This window comes from Ambystoma mexicanum, chromosome 13 (assembly GCF_040938575.1).
Source record: "Ambystoma mexicanum isolate Mex_15411 chromosome 13, UKY_AmexF1_1, whole genome shotgun sequence".
NCBI classification, from domain to species: domain Eukaryota; kingdom Metazoa; phylum Chordata; class Amphibia; order Caudata; family Ambystomatidae; genus Ambystoma; species Ambystoma mexicanum.
Window position 1 is genome coordinate 777015809 of NC_090938.1, and position 21789 is coordinate 777037597.

General features: G+C 50.3%; 1 protein-coding gene across 1 annotated transcript in view; it reads left to right on the forward strand.

Annotated features, from left to right (window-relative positions):
- Positions 1-21789, forward strand: part of LOC138520575 (E3 ubiquitin-protein ligase TRIM39-like) — a 551427-nt gene that overhangs the window by 290639 nt on the left and 238999 nt on the right. The window lies entirely within an intron of this gene.

Sequence of the window (21789 nt, forward strand, 5' to 3'; positions counted from 1 at the left end):
ATAGTGCAGAAATGTCCAGTTTACGTATTTACACAGATGCGGTATAGACAAATAGTTAAGAACAATTAATATACAGGATGCAAAAAGTTACAATCTGTGTTTAGGTTATATACAAATATTGATCGAATTCTAATAAGACATATATACAGTCCAGTTGGCTAAGGGTACGGATGGATCTAAGGGGGTGACGACACATTTTTAGTATTAATGTCTTTGATAAGGTTCTTTCTAAATTGTGAGAATGGTTGGTCTGCTCTCAGGTTGTGTGGCAAAGCATTCCACAGTTTGGCCGCTGTCACAGGGAAACTGATACCACCACTTTTGGCAAGTTTAAATCTTGGTACTGCCAGACAGTTGGAGTTGACAGTTCTTGTTGGTCTACGAGATATTTTTCTCTTTATTGTATCCGTCAAGTAGCTAGGAGCCGCATTATTGAGAGCTTTGTGGGTCAGGGAGATCATTTTTAGATGGATTTTGTCAACAGTAGAAAGCCATTTATGTTGGCGTCTGAAAGTGGAGATATGCTCCCTTTTATTTATGCCAAGTGCAGCTCTAAGGGCATTATTTTGTAGAGTTTGAAGCCTTTGGGTAATGGCTTTGTTGGCACCACTGTAGAGGGCATTACAGTAGTCGAGTCGGGAGAGTATTAAGGCTCTCGCTAGGATCATACAACTATCATTGGATAGGAAGGGTTTACCTGCTCTCATTAATTTACAGGTATAGGCTGTGGTTGATGCTAAGGAGTTGACCTGTTTGGTGAATGACATGGTAGAATCAAGGTAAAAACCAAGCGTTTTTACTTCCCTAGAGACCTTAATGACATTGCCGTCTATACTGAACTCGGAGTAGTCCTGGCCTAATTTGTTGATATTGGCCTGTGTGCCCAGAATGATCAGCTCCGTCTTATCATCATTCATGCATAGACCATGAGATGCCATCCACGCCTGAATGATGAGATACACTCTATTCACCAACTCCCTGTCCTTATCATGATCCCCAGAAAGCGGGAGGAGAATCTGTGTATTATCTGCATAGTTAGTGTAGGTGATACCTAGATGGTCCAAATCATCGAACAGGGGTTTGGTGAATATATTGTATAAGGTTGGGGAGACACAGGAGCCCTGGGGGACTCCACATGTGATCGGTATGGGGACTGCTGCAGCCGAAGGGGAAACAACTTGCATAGTTCTCTCGCTCAGAAAGGATTCTATCCATCTGATGGCCTGGGTAGAGAAGTGGGCAGCAGAGTCCAAATGTCTACAGAGGACCTTGTGGTCCACAAGATCGAATGCAGCTGAGAGATCAAGTAAGCAGAGGAGTGCTGTCTTTCCTTGATCTCTCAGTTCATCTATTTGGGTCTTTAAATCAATGAGGGCTGTTTCAGTTCCATGTAATGGACGGAAGCCAGATTGTCTAGCTCCGAGTAACTTATGTAATTCAAGGTATTTCTAAATTTGTGTGTAGGCCACTTTGTCCAGAATCTTCAATAGAAATGGTACCGTGGTGACTGGACGGTAGTTGGTAGGGATGAGAGGGTCTAATGTCTGCTTCTTGAGAAGTGGGAGCACCCAGGATTGTTTTAAGTTGGCAGGGATATTACCTGTAGAGAGGGAGGCATTAATGAGTTTGAAAATGAAAGGTGATAAATCTCTGGCAGCGTCTTTTATTATCTGTGCTGGGCAGATATCACCTTTACAATTAGAGGGTTTAAGGGATAGGATGATTTTCTCTATCTCTGTAGGGGTGGTTTTGGTGAAGGAGAATTTGTTAGTTTGGTCGTTGAGGATAGCATTGGGCGGTGACTGAGGCTGATTAGGCAGGTTTAGCGAGTCTTTTTTTAGTTAAATTTTATTTTGGAGAGTGTTTATTTTATTTGCTAATGCGTGTTGGATATCTGCACACCAGGTCTGATCCTTGGTACAGGTGTCTAGTATGGCAATAGGTGACTCAAGTTCTTTCAGGATGGAAAAAGTTCCTTCATAATTGGAGTTGGCAATGCGATCATTGTAAGAATTTTGCTTTGCCAGGCAGACTTCATGTTTATAGTGCTTGACAGTAACGCACGAGCCACCAGCTGTATTGGCATTATCAAGAGTATATAACAGTTATTCAATGCCATGTATCAGCATATTGGCCTCTCTTACTGGTTAAAGCATATCATGGGACTTGCTCTTTGCAGCCGTATGAGGAGAGAGGCCAGATGTCGCCTTTCTTGTCATCACAATAAAACAAATAATTGAATAAACCAGCCAAAAATAGTTGGAGTGCGCAAAATTCCCAAAACGTGGGTCAGATCAGGAACAAAATCCTCAGGCCAGTGGTGAGGGGTGAGGAACGCCGCGACAGCTAAAGGGGCTGCCTTAGTCCGTCCCCCCACCTCAACCCCACCTGTGTTGCACCAATAACAACTCTAGTGGATAAAAGCTGCAGGTTAAAACCCAGAAAACTTGCAGCGAAAGGCGAGAAGCTGCAGATATAATGTCTTAGTGTGTCTGTAAAGCGTTCCACGTGATACACATATCCCTGATCCTCTTCAAGTACTAACATGGGGTGCCTCTCTTTTTCCCTAATCAGAAGCGCTGACACCCACAGGCAGCCCTTTAACCATGCGCAGCTCTTTGGCTAAACGGCTCCCTGTTGGGCATCAGCTCCTTTCATTAAGGAAAAAAGGACAGGCGCCCCAGCTCTCTGTCTGTTTTTTAGTGAGATGAGCTAACCCCCTGCAGGCAGCCCTTTCACGCAAGGAGAAGAATGGTTAAAGGGCTGCATATGTGTTTGTCGATACCTGGAGGCAGCCCTTTAACCACTCGTCTCTTTGAATGAACGCACCATCTGCTGGGGTTAGCTACTCTCTTTAAGAAACAAAAGGAGATCTGGGGTGCACTGGTATCATACCTTTGGTGCGCCCAGCCTCTCATTTTGTTTCTTAAGCATAAGCTCCAACCCCCCAGAGGCAGCCTTGCAGCGGGGCTTGGAGCCCGGGATTTGGAACACAATGGAGGGGCTGGGCGCATCAAAGGTATAGTACCAATGCGCCCCAGCTCTCCTGTTTGGCTACCACTGCCTTGGAGCCAAGCATTTTCCAGGCCCCAACACCCCATAAGCGAGGTAGTGCTCTAATTGGGGGCATGGCCTAAGTATGGGTGGGTGGGTGTTGTGACATGCAACGTGACCAGCCCACCTTAATAGGAGATCCACCTTGAGGGAAGAAGAGGGAAGCCACGGGCAAGGGGAGGGGGAAGGAGGAGGAGGGGCTTGTAGCGCCTGGAAGGCAGAACTCTTTAGAGGGAATAAAGAGCAGTTGAGTTCCTCCCTGTCTCCGTGTACTTATGTGGATGGCGTGCGGGGCCTAGAGCACTAGTGCTCACCAGAAGGGAAGCAGAACAGAACACAACAACTGGCGACGGAGGGAAACGCTCCACGCAGTGTGCAAGCTTGTGACTGCATGCCGGAGCCAAGACGTGAAGGCAGCATGAACCAGTGAGGGAGGGGACCGTCGCCTCATTCGCAAGTGCAAAAACCCACCGAAGAAGAGGTCGGATGGTGAGGACTGACCCAGAAGCAGTGTGGCCCACGAGTGAAGGGGCCAGGCTGATGTGCTAGCGCCTGCCTGCGAGAGGAGGCACCTCGGGGCTGAACAGACAGTGTTGGCAGCAGAGATCGCCTGCGCAGACAGGAACTACGAGGCAACGCGTATCCGGGGAGGTGGAGCAGGAGCTCGAGAAGTAGCGGAGTGCAGCACGGAGGTGGGGAAGGCAGGCGCACATCGGGAAGTGCAGCGGTGCATCACTTCACCACGTGAGACCACGAGACGACCCCACTAGAACGCGAGGACCAGGAACCGCAGGTACTATGGCCACAAACCCTCCCCAATAAATCAACTGCGCAGAAAGGCACTGAAGCACGTGTGCCTGGCCTCGCAAGGCAACGATAGGCCATGACTGTCACGTCTCCCCAGGATTTGACAAAACTGCTGGATACACCGCAACACGCGCCAGCCTCAAGCTGCCAAACCCACCGCAGCACGTGCATCCCAGATTCACGTGACAAGGGAGAAGGGACAGCACAGTAAAACAACAAACCAGGTGCCACACAGGGAGAATGGGCACACGAGACTCATGGTGCACAAAGCAGGAGGCAGACCACTGACAGCATAAGGATTAGGACATAGTGTGTCCTGCTGAGGACCAGGAGTATGACGCCAGGAGAACACTAGGAGAGAGAAGAAGCTAAGGTACAGAGCAACATGGCAGGAGACAGACGGATTGACAGTGAGGCCATCAGACGACAGGAGAGCATAAAAGCAAGGCACATGTGATGGGGAGGTCTTGATGACCTCGAAGTAACGAGAAAGCTGGAGATGGCAAACGCGACGGCCACAAGAGAGACTGCCCAAGGAGGGGGCCACAACAGAGATTGCCCAATGAGGGGGCCAAGGAACAATATTGCCCAAAGGGGGGGCCAAGGAAGAATATGGCCCAAGGAGTGGGCCAGGGAAGAATACTGCCCAGGGAGTGGGCCAAGGAAGAATACTGCCAAGGAGTGAGCCAAGGAAGAATACCGCCAAGGAGTGAGCCAAGGAAGAATACCGCCAAGGAGTGAGCCAAGGAAAAATACTGCCCAAGGAGTGAGCCAAAGAAGAATACTGCCCAAGGAGTGGGCCAAGGAAGAATACTGCCCAATGAGGGGGCCAAGGAACAATATTGCCCAAAGGGGGGGTCAAGGAAGAATACGGCCCAAGGAGTGGGCCAAGGAAGAATACTGCCCAGGGAGTGAGCCAAGGAAGAATACGGCCCAAGGAGTGGGCCAAGGAAGAATACTGCCCAGGGAGTGAGCCAAGGAAGAATATTGCCCAAGGAGGGGGCCAGGGAAGAATGCTGCCCAGGGAGTGAGCCAAGGATGAATACCGCCCAAGGAGTGGGCCAAGGAAGAATATTGCCCAAGGAGTGGGCCAGGGGAGAATATTGCCCAAGGAGGGGGCCAGGAAAGAATATTGCCAGTTAGGGGGCCGAGGAAGAATGTGCCCAAGGAGAGAGCCGAATGAGGTACAGAACGTAGGAGAAGGCAGACCCAGGACTGCTGGAGGCAAGCGCTCCTAAGGGGAGGAGGACCCGCAGGATGCCCTATAAGGGAAGGAATGACCTGGTGAAGGAGGAGACTGAACCGGGCAGGAGAAGCGGACAGAGGCCGCTGGGAAGACGCACCAGGGAGAGAAAGACTAAATGCGGTGCAGCAGCTGACACAGAAGAGGCAGCACCCAGTGCTAACCAGAAAGCAAAGGAAGGTCAACAAACGAAGCGAGGCACCACCAAGGAACCAGACACAACCACGCATGTCCGACAAGACGACCGGAGACTGAGCAGGGGGCGGCCACCCACAGAGACCCCGCAATCAAGCCCTTAAGACAACAAGACCAGGACGTTAAAGAAGCTCATCCACATCCACAAAGAAGCACAAGCAACGGCATCCACAAACACAACCCAGAAACAGTACAGACAATGGCACCACGCGGAAGAAAAGAGAGTGGGGGCAAGACTCTGCAAAGGCACACCCAACACATGGAATGACCAGCTATCAATCACACATGCCCAGTGGAGTGAGCGGACAAAGGAGGCAACACACCCAAATACAAGTCCGCTGCCGTCGGGTGAGTTACCATCATCATCGAGCGACGGTGAAAAGACAAAGCCCAAGAAAAGAACAGAAACCCATCAGAACAAACACGAGACCCAAGCGAGGAGCGTTGCCAGACACTGCAGCATGCCCAAACCAGGAGGAAGGAGGGTTGAACAACAAGCGTCCCCCAGAAATCTTCGGGAAGAGGCTGGACTGCAGAAGCGGCACTCCTAAAGCTGACTGCTACCGGCCACAAAAAGGTTCTAGCAGATCTACCGGGCAAGCGCCATCAACAGCCACCATGACGATATGTGGCTGGCAAGGCCCCGACTGGACACCCAACCAAACAGCACGCCCAGGCCGGTACCAGCACCACAGAGACCCCGGCCGCCATTACAGCATCCAATACACGTCTCACCACGCAGGCAGCCTGCGCTCTAACCACGATGATCCCAGGGGACGAACAGGCAGTCGCGGACACCTCGATATATGACTATGATGAAAATCCGAATAGTCACTACGACCAGAACACGGGGCAGCACCACAAGGCAAGTCTCCAGGACAACTACAAACCCCGTCCACACAGCACGGGTACTCAGGGGGATGGGAAATAAATGTACTCCCCTGCCCCTACCACAGCGGCACTTGAATGTCAAGGCCACCAGCGCAAAGGTTGACTGAAACTGGAAAGAGAAACACAAGATCAGGACTGCCCAAGAAGAGCCCACCCTGGACAAGCTTGCCAGGAGGGCACGTAGGCCTCAGTTCGGGTACAGAAATAGAAAACAGCGAATGGGGATGAGGCCAAGGAGAAGACCACGACGGCCACCGGAACACACAAGAAGAAACACCACTCCCTACAAAGATGATAAGCAAGGGGGGGGGGGGTGTTGTGACATGCAACGTGACCAGCCCACCTTAAGAGGAGATCCACCTTAAGGGAAGAAGAGGGAAGCCATGGACAAGGGAGGGGGAAGGAGGAAGAAGGTCTTGTAGCGCCCGGGAAGGCAGAACTCTGTAGAGTGTGGGGCCTAGAGCACTAGTGCTCACCAGAAGGGAAGCAGAACAGAACACAACAGTGGGTTAACCCACCCACCCATACTTAAGCCACACCCCCTTGCTAGAGCCCCCTCCATTCTGAGTCCCACTTGAAGCACTGGTTTCAATACAGCTTGGGGCAGAAAGCAAAGAGCAGGAGGTCGTGGGAACAGCCCCCCCCACTCCCTGCCCCCACGGCCCGCTCCACTGAGCAGGGGGGCCTGGACTTAAATGTATAGACGGTTACAGCTTAACAACAGGTGAGCAGTTTCTCCAGCAAGCCCACACAAACTGGGTGAAAATCGCAGAACAGCCCGCTCACTGCCCCGCTCCACTCGCTGGTTTATTCTGTTACAGGAGACTTGGGGTACAGAGAAGTATACAACTTAGCTGTAAACATTATCACCCTCACTTTTAACGGGTGGCACTGCAAAATTCCATTCCCAAATACTCTTTAAGTTCACTGTTTTATAAGGCCTTGAATCATGGGAGGGTTGAATGAGCTGTACATAGCAAGTTTTCCATTATATGTTGTGTATTCTTTTGGGGGGCATTATCAAAACCTCTTCTTGCATTTGCGCACATGCTGCACAATTGCCAGTGCCCAGTGTGTCATTCCTCGGGCTTCCTCCATAGGTTTATTTACACGGGATATTACACACACACTTGCGCGCACACACAAACTTTTTCTACAATGGTTGTTTTTCATTGAATAATTATTTACATTTAGAAAGTGACCCTCCCCGCCATATCCAAGGATTCCACCCATGTCAGTGAGCTACACGCGCAGGAACATGGACGCCACCGGCAGCAATCTGCCCATCTGATTGGACAACCAATCCTCACCTATGAGGAAGAAGCTTACTGTCCATGTCCAGAGTGAATGCGTGTATGCGGGGGATTTATAGAGCGCAGCCCTAGCTGGGAAGCAGCGGAGCGCTGTACAGAGGGGATGCACCCTGGGGTTTGCACATAGGGTGTGGAGGCGGCAGAGAAGCTGGAATGGGTAGGAGGAGCAGGGGCAGAGCGTAACCCTAGGTGGGAAGCAGCAGAGCGCTGAACAGAGGGGACGCACCCGGGGGTTACAAGTAGGGTGCAGAGGCGGCAGAGAAGCTGGAATGGATAGCAGGAGCAGGGGCAGAGCGTAACTCTAGCTGGGAAGCAGCGGAGCGTTGTACAGAGGGGATGCACCCTGGGGTTTACACATAGGCTGTGGAGGCGGCAGAGGAGCTGAAATGGGTAGGAGGAGCAGGGGCAGAGCGTAGCCCTAGCTGGGAAGCAGCAGAGCGCTGTAGAGAGGGGACACACCCCAGGGGTTACACATAGGGTGCAGAGGCGGCGGAGAAGCTGGAATGGGAAGGAAGAGCAGGGGCAGTAGGGGCTCCGGGTTGGGAGAGGTAGGGTTGAGTGGAGCAATCAGCGATTGGCAAGACGTTCTTTACAGAGTAGGAGGGTCTTCAGGTCCTTCCTGAACTGTAGGATGGAGGGGGCCAGTGATCTCTGCACGGGTTATAGACCCCCCTGAGCAGAACACATTCCATAGAACAGGTTACTTGAACCATGTTCTTTCTCAGTAGAGGGGCTCCCACTATTTTGTACTAGCTGCATTGGTACTTCGTTCCAGAGACAGGGTTCATTACTGTAACATTTAATCATATTAAATAGCCGTTTTATACAGCACCAAAACAATCTGCCAACCAGAGGCGTTGCTAGGAGGGGGGGGGGCTAATGGGGCTATAGCCCCTGGTCTTTTGGTTGTAGCCCCGGATAAAATCTCAGGAGCTACAACCAAAAGGCTAGCTAGCCCCCAGTCCCAACAGTTCCGACATCAGAGTAGCCCCGGGTCTTTTCCAGACCGAGCAACACCCCTGGCTTCAGGGAACTCAAGAGGCCAAACCAAAGCAATCTGCCATACGAGAGCAGCTCCATGGAACTGAAAAGGCCAAACCAAAGTAATCTGCCAAATGAGTGCAGCTCCAGGGAACTCAAGAGGCCAAACAACACAAGCAATCTGTCAAGTGAGAGTAGCTCCAGGGAACTCGAGGCCAAACCAATGCAATCTGCCAAGCGAGAGCAGCTCCAGGGAACTCAAGAGGCCAAACCAAAGCAATCTGCCAGACGAGAGCAGCTCCAGGGAAATCAAGAGGCCAAACCAAAGCAATCTGCCAAATGAGTGCAGCTCCAGGGAACTCAAGAGGCCAAACAACACAAGCAATCTGTCAAGTGAGAGCAGCTCCAGGGAACTCAAGAGGCCAAATCAAAGCAATCTGCCAAGCGAGAGCAGCTCCAGGGAACTCAAGAGGCCAAACAACACAAGCAATCTGCCAAGGGAGAGCAGCTTCAGGGAACTCAAGAGGCCAAACCAAAGCAATATGCCAAATGAGTGCAGCTCCAGGGAACCCAAGAGGCCAAACAACACAAGCAATCTGTCAAGTGAGAGCAGCTCCAGGGAACTCAAGAGGCCAAATCAAAGAAATCTGCCAAGCGAGAGCAGCTCCAGGGAACTCAAGAGGCCAAACCAAAGCAATCTGCCAAGCGAGAGCAGCTCCAGGGAACTCAAGAGGCCAAACCAAAGCAATCTGCCAAGCGAGAGCAGCTCCAGGGAACTCAAGAGGCCAAACCAAAGCAATCTGCCAAGCAAGAGCCGCTCCAGGGAACTCAAGAGGCCAAACCAAAGCAATCTGCCAGACGAGAGCAGCTCCAGGGAACTCAAGAGGCCAAACCAAAGCAATCTGCCAAGCAATAGCAGCTCCAGGAACTCAAGAGGCCAAAGTGGGGATTTTTGGAGTTAGCATTGGAGATATTTGGGTCCAAATGAGATATATATATAGGTCTCCTCTTAGGCAAGAATGAGAAGGTGCAGGTGATACTTGGGGTGCACAAAGTGAAGCAGGATGCCTTGGAAGTGGGCATTTGTGTCAAAGGAGGACCCCTCATCTCTAAAGAAGTCGTTTTGGCAGCCGTGCCTGGTGCATTTTTTTATTGGAGGAGTATAAATGTTTCCCACAAATAATCAGGATCAGCTGTGCGTAGCTAGATAGCCTGAAAAAAAACGTTTAGAATAATGAATTAAAATGGTGCATTTTATAACACACTTTCTGTGAAAAATTGGGTAAAAGGCCACAAAGTTAGCAATCAGTTTTTTAGGGTAGCTTAAGAAGAAATCTCATAGATTCAAGTCACCAACAGTGCACAGGAGCATTTCCCAAAGCATTTTCATGATGTCTTTTTCACAATATATGCCAGTATAAAAAAACATGTTCCTGCTGGCTGTGCCAATACATATCCATGCTGACTCCACTGGCTGTGCCAATAAATATCCATGCTGACGCCTCCAATATATGCCAGCCTTCCAATATCAGAGCATACTCATGTTTGCTTTGTGCACAATATCATCAATGCTACTATAAGAAAACATGCTCATGCTGGCTCTGCCAATATATGCCATTGTCCCCATGTAAGAACATACTCCTACTAGCTTTTGTAAGCAGAAATGCCATGTCACACTAAGAAAACATGCCCGACTCCCTGCACCAATTAAGGCCAGTCTGCCATGTACAAACACTCATGATGACTTTACCCTTGATGTCAGTAAACAAATCCCATGCCACAGAAAGAAAATGTAGCCAGAAAGGCTGTACCAATGCAGAGTAGTCTGTCCACATAATAATGTTTATCATGTCTGCTTTACACTTGATGCTCAGTAACAAATGCCATGCCACAGTAAGGAAGCATGTATAGACTGGCTGCACCAATGTAGGCCAGTCTAGCCCTGTAATAACACTTATCATGTTTGCTGTACCTTTGATGGCAGTGAAAAATGCAATGCCACAGTAAGAAAATATATCCAAACTGTCTGCACCGAAGTAGGCCTGTTACTGACTCTCCTACCAGGAAGCCACCAGAAGGACTCTGGCACCCCCATTCATTAGCACCAACCTTGAGGAGGAACTCTATGGCCCGCTGTGGACTGCCCTCTTCTGCCCCCGCTCTCTGGAAAGAGTGGTTTATGGGCTGAATAATGCTTCTCCTATTGATGACAGGTGCCACAGCTCACTGCACGTCTGTCCGGGTGGTAGCACCTCCTTCACACGCCCCCGGTCAGGAGGGACGGCGCTGAGGGACTGAGAAGGCTGGTGGCTTTTCTGGAGTGAGAGGAGGACCTCCCAGAACTGATGCAGAGCCTCCTTTCCCGTTTGAAACAGGCGGGCACTCCTAAATGATGGTTGTGTCTAGCTTGCTCCAGTGTAGCAATGCAGAATGGTAGTTAAGGTGCTCCACATCCCTCTCTAGAAGAAAGGAGAGTAGCAGAGAGTGGGTGCGACCATTGAGTAGATCACCTTCTTACAGACATCACCATTCACCCCCAGCTCAACCTTCGGTGTGCATCACTGTTTCAGCAGCAGAGTAGAAGGCCCTCATGACCAAGACTGTGAATGCTGCTGTTGATGCTCAGCTGCCTCTGCCTTGCCAAGTCCCTCAGGCCCCCACCCCTGGTCCATAGGACCATCCACTGGGGGCTGCAGTGGGCCTGGATGGCTCAGAGAATTAGGAGCCTGAGTTGAAAATAATTGTGACATTTCTGAGAAAAGAGATTATTGAGGAGGTCACAGCCATCTCTTGCAGAACCTGGACCTGAGAGATACGAATGCTCCCTAGGTGGGGAGAGGAACACTGTATGCATCCAGCCGTTACTTTACCACCCCTCCGACGGGGCTGCCATTTCTCCAGAACATGCAAAACATTATCTTCAGAGAGTGGAAGGGTTCCTGAGAAGGCAGCTATACCCAGAGGGTGGGCCAGACTCTATCCCAACCATGGGTTTGTTTTTACAGAGTTCCCCTAAACACTCAAATTTAACTTTCTCCTTCTTTGTTTTACAACACACACGCTGGTGCCTGTTCTCAGCCTGTTATCTGCCAGTACTGCCGTCTGCCAGACCCCCTGGTCTTCTAACTCCTACTGATTTAAGGTAAACTTCCAAGCTCAGCTGTATCTCACCTTGCTCACATATAACGCGTGTACGCCTCATGAACATTAGCGCCATACGGCTCGCACGAGAGACTTCTCGACGCCAGATCTCCTTGTCCACGCTACTGGCCAACAAACATCCCCTCTGAGGCGTCCTTCTAAGTGACCACTATGCTTATACCATGGCTTTGGTGTGAATTACTACCTCTTCGCTATTGTTCATATGCATGCCGCACGGCACTTTGATGAGCACCACCCGTACAACTGTGATGTCCTCCTACCAGCATTCGATTCTGTACTCATCTAGGCGGCCCAGCCTCTGAGTTACCGATTACATCTGCACTTGCACTCTCTTAGCCAGTATAGTTAAACTTCTGCCTCTGAGACCTGATTGCATTTGCTCTTGTACCTACTTAGCATGCTTAGCTGAATCATTGCTATTGAGTCATTGACTACACACATCATATTAGCACTTAGTATCTAGGTGACTCTTACTACCAGATTGTCCCTACATGCTAATGCTCCTAGCATACATCGTGATTTGTACTTGTTACCAACGGCTCTCACCGACTACTAATGTGGCACTTTAGATAGGCCTCCTATACAACTATGTATCTACCAGTGACTTACACAGTCCTACTGAGGACTATCCTACATCTACTCACCATGCTAGATGTTAACCTACCTAACACCCTGCCCCCGTTGACATCAGTAACACATCTGACCACATCTGTATCACGCCCATGTGATACACTCATTAGAAACCTCAGACTCCGTGCCAGGCTAACTAAACCTCCCCGTAGGTCTCTTCCCCCTACCAACATCAAAACTAACTTCCAGCAGATCTGCAATCCTCGCTATACCAGACCACCTCCTTCACCTAATTCCAATACCTACCCAACTCAGAACATTAAGCCTACTAACACACCTACTACTCCATCTCCCCAAGCCACAGAGGTCTCTAACTCTCCAACTATCGTTGGAGCACTCCTGAACGTGAGATCGCTTGTTGCCCACGCCCTTGACATTGCCGACTTAATTTCAGAAGGCAACCTTGACTTTCTCGCTATTACAGAGACGTGGCTACACAATGCAGCAGGACCCTCGCTCATGCTAGCCATACCGGATGGCTATACGATTATCAGAAATGACCGAGAAGGTGCAAGAGGCGGCGGCATCGCCATAATCTCCAAAACAAGCCTTTCACTTAGACTAGTACCCACACAATCGATCCAATCTTGTGAGACCTTATCCGCTAAACTCCAGATAAATAATAATCAAACTCTCACCATCCACCTTTTATATAGACCCCCAGGTCCCTTAGGCACCTTTGAAGAGGATCTCCACAACCTTCTCACTAATAACCTTAAACCTTGTTCTCAAATAATCCTCCTTGGGGACTTTAACTTAGGTTTCCATGATACCAAGGATACTAATGCAATAGTGGTAGCCAATACTATTCACGCACTAGGCCTAACTCAAAGAGTTGACAAGCCTACGCACCTCAAGGGAAGAACGCTAGATTGGATAGCTGACTGTAACTGCTTAGCCACTATCCTATCCATAAGACCCCCACCTTGGACAGACCATTCTTTAGTGTCCTTTAACCTAGCCACTGCCAGACCCCTCCCCATAGTCCTTCCTATAGCACCACCTTGCTTAACCAGAAATAAAAAATGCATTACGGTAGAGAAAGTGATCCCAGCTATATTACCGACCCTCAATGCATTATCAGCTAATCTAAGCCCCAGCACTCTAGTACAAGAATTCAATGATATCATGCTCGTCACACTAGATAAACTGGCACCCCTCAAACTCAGATCAAGTAAACCAAAAGCCCACCTAAATAAATGGTTTACGCCACAGCTAAGAGACTTGCGCATCCTGAAAAGAAAAAGTGAAACTACCTGGAGGCTCTGTCTTTCAGTCGACAACAAAGCCAAACTAACCTCTCTCTCCTCACTCTACAAAAAAGAAGTTTGCCAGGCTAAACGTAACTCGTATTATGACCGCATAGCCAACTCTAACTCCAGCATGAAAGAGCTCTTCTCTATTCTAAAGGAACTTGAGTCTCCTATCGCCACACCGGACGCTTGCACCAAGGACAAACCTTGGTGCACAGATATCCAGCATGCCCTAACAAACAAAATGACTACTCTCCAAAATAAAATCCAACAAAAAAAAAGAAGTACTTAAAATTCAGAATTCGCCCAAAACGCCCAACACCAATAATTTATTGCCTCACAGTGATTCCTTCCACTTCTCTAAATTGACCACCTTGGAAGTAGAAAAAATTATCCTGTTGCTTAAACCTTCCAATTGTAAAGGTGACCTCTGCCCAGAGAATTATCGCCCTTTATCACCAAACTGATAAATGCCTCCTTTGCCTCAGCGACCATCCCTGCCAACCTTAAACAGTCCTGGGTACTCCCCCTACTTAAAAAGCAGACACTAGACCCCCTCATCCCTACTAATTACCACCCTATTACTACGGTACAGTTTCTTCTCAAGATTCTGGACAAAGCCGCCTATAACCAAATTCAAAAGCATCTAGAACTACACAACCTCCTAGGAGAGAGTCAATCGGGCTTCCGCCCCTTACATGGAACCGAAACTGCCCTTATTGACTTGAAATCCCAAATTGACGAGTTGCGAGACAAAGGGAGAACAGTGCTTCTGCTACTCCTTGACCTCTCAGCCGCCTTTGATTTGGTGGATCATAAAGTCCTCTGTAGTCACTTAGATTCGGCTGCCCATTTCTCCCCGGAAGCCATCAGATGGATTGAGTCATTTCTGAGTGAAAGAACGATGAGAGTATTCTCCCCCTCAGCAGCGGCAGATCCCACCCCCATCTCATGCGGTGTCCCCCAGTGCTCCTGCGTTTCCCCAACTCTATACAACATCTTCACCAAGCCCTTGTTTGATGATTTGGACCATCTCGGTATCACCGACACTAATTACGCCGATGATACACAGATCCTCCTCCCGCTTTCTGGGGATCATGCTAAGGACACGGAATTGGTGAACAAAGTATATCTTATCATCCAGGCTTGGATGGCCACTCATGGCCTCTGTCTGAATGATGATAAGACAGAGTTGATTATCCTGGGCACTCAAACTAATATAAAAAAACTAGGTCATTAATTCTCCTCATTTAACATAGACGGGAACATCATCCAAGTGTCCAAGGACATAAAAACCCTAGGATTCTATCTTGATTCTACCCTATCTCTTGACAAACAACTAAAATCCCTTGCCTCTTCCACGGCTTACACGTGCAAAATAATAAGAGCCGGTAAACCTTTCCTTTCCAATAAGAGCTGCTTAATCCTGGCTAGAGCCTTAATACTCTCCAGGATTGACTACTGCAACGCTCTCTAGACCGGAGCGAATAAAACTATAACGCAAAGACTACAGATATTACAAAATAATGCCCTGAGAGCAGCACTAGGCATAAACAAAAGATCCCACATCTCTGCCGCCAGACGCCATCACAACTGGTTGACCACTGAGAACAAAATCACACATAAGATGTTATCCCTGACCCACAAAGCCCTTAATAACTCCGCCCCCAAATACCTGGTTGACAAATTCCACAGGAGAACATCCCTCAGACCAACTAGAGCTGTCAATTCCAACTGCCTGACAATACCGAACTTCAGACTTAAAACGATCGGAGGTAATAGTTTTCAGGTAAAGGCTGCAAAGACCTGGAATTTACTACCACAAGACTTGAGAGTGGACTCACCCTACCCTCGCTTTAGAAAAAATGTCATCGAACTCCTCACCTCGACTGACCTCAGCTGACCTCACATGACCTATGTCACTTACAACCCTGATTGCCCTCAGTTGAACCTTGTATATTTGTAACTGTGTCCCATGTATATTTTGTAATTATCTGTGTCCTATGACCTCATGGTACTTTCTACTGTACATTCGGCCATGATGTAACCTGTAACGCAATTGACCTTTCTCGAATTTGTAAACTTTGTAATTACTGTATTTTATATTGCACGCTATGCTCCGATGTAACCTGTAAGCTTTGCATTTTCTTGCCTCTGCGCCCTGCTACCCCTGGGTCTGGCGCGCATAAAAAGTGAATAAACAAACAAACAAACATCAGTGGCCACTCTGCATGCGGCTCCTTCTGACCCCATCAAGAAGAAGGTTGAGAGCCTATGGGGCCTCTAAGTTTGGTCTCATAGCCAACACATACCTGGGCTGTACAACCCAGTCCTTGCTGAAGGACATCCATCTTCTGGCCTCCCTCTTAGATGAAGGGGCAGACTCTGCTGATTACTGGAGATCCTAAAGAAGGACATTAGACGTCTCCCATGACCTCTTCAGAGCCATCACCCGCCAGAGTGTCAGAGATTATGGCTAGGCGACAGTTCTGGCTTTGTATACGGAAGGCAGAGGCCTCACAGAGAGCTATTCTGATTCGATTGCCTTTTCTTGGAGAACCTCTGATTGGCTCAAAGTTGGGGGAACTGTTAAGGAGGCCCAGGATGGAAACAGGTGATCTTCCTCCATCAGACCTAAGACATCTACGCCCGCAAGGGTGGTTACAGGTACCAGTCCCGGGGATGATTTCAGAGGGTGCGAGGTCCTCAGAGAGGTCGCTTTCAAGGCAGGAGCACCTTTAACCCTATCCCTGCCAGAGCAAAGCTAGTCATGCCCTGCCAGCTTCCAGACTGCCCGCAGGTCTCCAGTTTCTCTCCTCTGATTGCCTCGTCCAGTGGTGGGGAATTGCCTGCAATATTTCCAACCCATTTGGGAAAAGGATGTCTCCAAGGCCTAGGTCCTGGACATTGTTCAAGTGGGCTACTTCATACAGTTACTTTCATTCCCTCAGACTCAGGGCTGTTGGTCGCCCTGTTAGAAAATATTTCATAATTGTATGTAATTTTCCCTCCATGTGTCAACCCCCAAATGTGTTGCTGCTGTTTAGACACCATGTACTGACTTTGCCAGAGAAGCACAGCCTTCAGCTGCACTCCTCTGGGCTTTTGGTCACTTTTTATGGGGAAACTGACATGCCCTTAAAACAGTCAGTACTGGGAGACTTTGTTTCCCTTAGTCCTTTTCTCATGTTGCAACTTTTGTGCAACATGTAACAAGTGTGCAATGTATCTTACCATACAGCACACTTGGGTCAATAGTCATTCTCAAAGGCCCTAGATACTCTCGCTGGACTTTTTTTGAAATGTGCAGATGTGTCATGGACAGGACTGGTAGCAGCTATCTGTTCGCATTATTTTTAACCCTTTTCTGCCATGTTAACTGCGTTAACCGCGTTTGGCACGAATAGGTGGCCTGGCTCCAAAATGGCCATGCCACGAGGTTCTTTGTCCTGTCCTTTGGCCATCTTGCCCCTTCACCTTCCCCAGGTCGAGGTCAGTCCGTATTTGGTCATGCACTTTCCCGCAAATCCCAATGCTTTCGCGGGCTTCTGCATGCCTTGTGTGTGTGCCTCCAGGATGTGGGCTGGAACGTCTGGTTCCAATACACATCCTGGGTGCCAGAGAGTCTGGAGTGCCATGAATGCCTGGGACCACCGTGGTCCGTGATTGGTCCACGTATGGAGTGTGTGTTTGTGAGCAGATCTCGAATTGGGTCCCCTCCATTTTGGCGCAAAGGGAACTTTGGATAAGAGGAGGCTGAAAATACCACTACCAGGTCGATCTCCTGAGTTCACACCGAGCAAAGGATAGGATCCAAGTATCCTGCAACACGAAGCCAAGTCGAGGAACCGCTGGTGACCCGCTGGAAGGTTTGGCACCCTGAGCCCGTTGTCGTCCCGTGGGACCCCTTTGCATCTGGTCGTCCTAGAAGGTCTGCGAAGACGCTTCGACCCATTGGAATAGTGGGACCAACTATTCTCGGAATCTTCATCAAAACCTGCAAGTAAGCTTTCTCGGAAGTGTCCCTGGGCCACCCAGTGGACTTACCAGCTTACCCAGTTGCTTTGCTCTGTCACCACCGCCATTTCGAGGAGGCCCTCGAAACTTGGTATACTGCTAGCTCTGTGTCCCCGGCACCATCACACCGAATTTCGTACACTTGGCGTTCCCAGGTCTGAAGTGAGACGAGTGCGCCAGGACCGGAGTAAACGCGGATACCGTGTTGCCCTGCTGCGGCAACGTCCTTTGCAAGTTCACTGCATTTGTGACCCTCTTGCCCCTGAAGCCTGCTGCAGTGAAACTGGGTCAATTCTTCCACCCGGAGTGGAGAAATCGCCACTGTCCCATTTGGGAATCATCGCTGTATCTCAGGAACTGAAAGGTGCTGAGACGTCCTTTTTGTCGCATTCGAACCTGCCAGCGAAGTTTGGGCCCTCTTGCGTCGGGGACCGGTGAGTACTCCATACCCCAACCGGTGGCCCCTAGCACAATGGCCCATTTTTACACACGAGTGGTCCCTGAGGGTCCCTCTACTTTCCACTGCTATTGCAAAATAGCGACTCAATCCCGCACTCTCGAACTGCCACTGCCTTCAAGTGGAGGTCCTTCTTGAATAGTGGGAACTTGTTCTGCATCGCCTCATCCACCTTCCCGAGCTGCTAGAGACGCCTGAAGAGTCCCCCCCTTTGGCCAATTGGCAAAACCGTGTGCACTGACATTGCATGTACTATTGAGCACAAGGCTCCTCTCTTCTTAGGGCTTGGACTGCCTCTTAGTTAGGTGTATTGTTGATGTCAAACTGGGCCTTAAGACTATCTGCACTGCCTGTTTCCTCCCCCTCTAGGTTGTCAATATATTTCATGCATTTAACCCTTTAGACCCAAATGGTCTTGTATATATATTGTATTGAGTGTGATGTATTGGTTTACCTAGTGTTACTGTGATTCTTTTGCTATAATTTTAGTTACAAAGGCCTTGTAATAAATGTGTCTATAAGTAGACCTGGTGGGGGCTTATTCACATGTGCTGATCCATCCTGGAAACCAGAAGCTCCATCCGTTTGCTGAGGAGGGTCTACAGCTTCAGTTGCAGGTTCTCCCGTTCATACGGAGGTCAGCACCATACGTGTTCTCTAAGGTCCTGGACCCCCTTATAGGTCTCCTTCACTAGAGGGGAGTTGCACTCCATCCGTACCTTGACAATTGGTTAATACATGTCCCATCCCTGGTCCACTGCTCACGGGACCCTAACTGGTCTGCACCACTCTGACTCGCTTCAGGTGGCTCCTAAACTACAAGGAATCATCACTGCAACCGACCCAGATCCTGGAGTGTGTGGGTGACTTATTCAACACATTGAGGGCCTTTGGTCTCCTTTACCCCGACCAGGGCCGGCAAGCTCCAATCACAACTCTTGGCTTGCCTGGGGACCAGAAGGGCTTCTGCGCTACAGTGGCTGACCATTTAGGGTTGCCTAGCAGCAATGGTCTTTGTCGTCCCATGGGTGAAATGCCATCTCAGGCCTCTGGTGAATCACCTTCTGGACCATTGGCAGGATCCTCCCAGGATTACAGCATTTGGGTACCGATGTCAATGGGGTTGACCAGGAAGATGGAATGGTTGCTGTCAGACCCCAATCTCCTTGCAGGTTTTCCCCTTGCCCCCACATGCCGGTAGTTCTCACAATGGACGGATGCCAGCCAGAGGGGTTGGGGATGCTCCTGCAACCAGCTGATCACCCAGGGCAGGTGGTCATCTGCGGGTGGCTACAGGTGCTCCAGTTCGAGTGAGCTCTTTATGATTTGGGAGTTTCTTTGCACCCTGTGCCAGGACCTCCGGGGATGGCTGTTCCGATAAGCATGGACAACCAGGTTGCAAAGACCTACATCAATAGAGAGGGGAACACGTTCCCATTCTCTGCAGGAAGGTGCATCACGGATCATGGACTGGGCAGAGAAAACCTGCTCTCAATAAGAGCAGCTTATCTTCCAGGCATCCTGAACCCCAGAGCAGATGCCCTCAGCTGGCGGTTTCCCTTTTCAGTAGAGTACTCTCTGTCGGCCCAGACCTTCCAGCTCGTCTACTCCCGACTAGGATACCTCTCGTGGATCTCTTTGCTTCTCGAGCAGTTGCTCCCCTCCCCTCGTTCTTTACCCTGGCCTTGGATCTTGAAGCCATGGGGGTGGATGCCATGTCAGAGAGCTGGCCTCGGGCTTGCCTCAATGTCTTCCCTCTCCTCTAGAAGCTCCTGCTGAGTATCAGGAGGGAGATGCTGTGGATCATTCTTATTGCAGCCTGATGGCCAAGGAAGGCATGGTGGTTCCCCTCCTTCTTCAGCTTCCATCTGCCAGTGTTCCCCTCCCTCTCAGCCCACACCCCGTGTGATGGTCCATCTGTCCCTTTCTGACCCTAGGTGTCTTCATCTGGCGGTCTGGCTCTGGAAATATTAGGGCTTCAGAGAGGGGGGCTGTCCTCAGAGCTTGCAGTGGCTGCTCAGGGGTCTAAGAGGTCCTTCACTCTCACTGCCTATGCTCCGCACTGGATGCAGGGGCTGCTCAGGGGTCTGAGAGGTCCTTCACTCTCACTGCCTATGCTCAGCACTGGATGCAGTGGCTGCTCAGGGGTCTAGGAGGTCCTTCACTCTCACTGCCTATGTTCAGCACTGGATGCAGTGGCTGCTCAGGGGTCTAAGAGGTCCCTCACTCTCTCTGCCTGTTCTCAGCACTGGATGCAGTGGCTGCTCAGGGGTCTAAGAGGTCCTTCACTCACACTGCCTGTGCTCGGCACTGATTGCAATGGCTGCTCAGGGGTCTAAGAGCTCGGCACTGGATGCAGTGGCTGCCCAGGGGTCTAAGAGGTCCTTCACTCTCGCTGTCTGTGCTTGGCACTGGATGCAGTGGCTGCTCAGGGGTCTAAGAGGTCCTTCACTCTCACTGCCTGTGCTCTGCACTGGATGCAGTGGCTGCTCAGGGGTCTAAGAGGTCCTTCACTCTCACTGCCTGTGCTCGGCACTGGATGCAGTGGCTGTTCAGGGGTCTGAGAGGTCCTTCACTCTCACTGCCTATGTTCGGCACTGGATGCAGTGGCTGCTGAATGCAGTGGCTGCTGAGGGGTCTAAGAGTTCCTTCACTCTCACTGCCTGTGCTCGGCAATGGATGCAGTGGCTGCTCAGGGGTCTAACAGGTCCTTCACTCTCACTGCCTGTGCTGGGCACTGGATGCAGTGGCTGCTCAGGGGTCTAAGAGGTCCTTCACTCTCGCTGCCTGTGCTCGGCACTGGATGCAGTGTCTGCTGAATGCAGTAGCGGCTGAGGGGTCTAAGAGGTCCTTCACTCTCACTGCCTGTGCTCTGCACTGGATGCAGTGGCTGCTCAGTGGTCTAACAGGTCCTTCACTCTCACTGCCTGTGCTCGGCACTGGATGCAGTGAATGCTCAGGGGTCTAAGAGGTCCTTCACTCTCACTGCCTGTGCTCGGCAATGGATGTAGTGGCTGCTCAGGGGTCTAAGAGCTCGGCACTGGATGCATTGGCTGCTCAGGGGTCTGAGAGGTCCTTCACTCTTACTGCCTATGCTCGGCACTGGATGCAGTGGCTGCTGAATGCAGTGGCTGCTGAGGGGTCTAAGAGTTCCTTCACTCTCACTGCCTGTGCTCTGCACTGGATGCAGTGGATGCTCAGGGCTCTAACAGGTCTTTCACTCTCACTGCCTGTGATCGGAACGGGATGCAGTGGCTGCTCAGGGGTCTAAGAGGTCCTTAACTCTCACTGCCTGTGCTCGGCACTAGATGTAGTGGCTGCTCAGGGGTCTAAGAGCTCGGCAGTGGATGCAGTGGCTGCTCAGGGGTCTAAGAGGTCCTTCACTCACACTGCCTGTGCTCGTCACTGGATGCAGTGTCTGCTAAGGGGTCTAAGAGCTCGGCACTGGATGCAGTGGCTGCTCAGTGGTCTAATAGGTCCTTCACTCTCGCTGCCTGTGCTCAGCACTGGATGCAGTGTCTGCTCAGGGGTCTAAGAGGTACTTCACTCTCACTGCCTGTGCTCAGCACTGGATGCAGTGGCTGCTCAGGGGTCTAAGAGGTCCTTCACTGTCGCTGTCTGTGATCGGCACTGGATGCAGTGGCTGCTCAGGGGTCTGAGAGGTCCTTCACTCTCACTGCCTATGCTTGTCACTGGATGCAGTGTCTGCTAAGGGGTCTAAGAGCTTGGCACTGGATGCAGTGGCTGCTCAGGGGTCTAATAGGTCCTTCACTCTCGCTGCCTGTG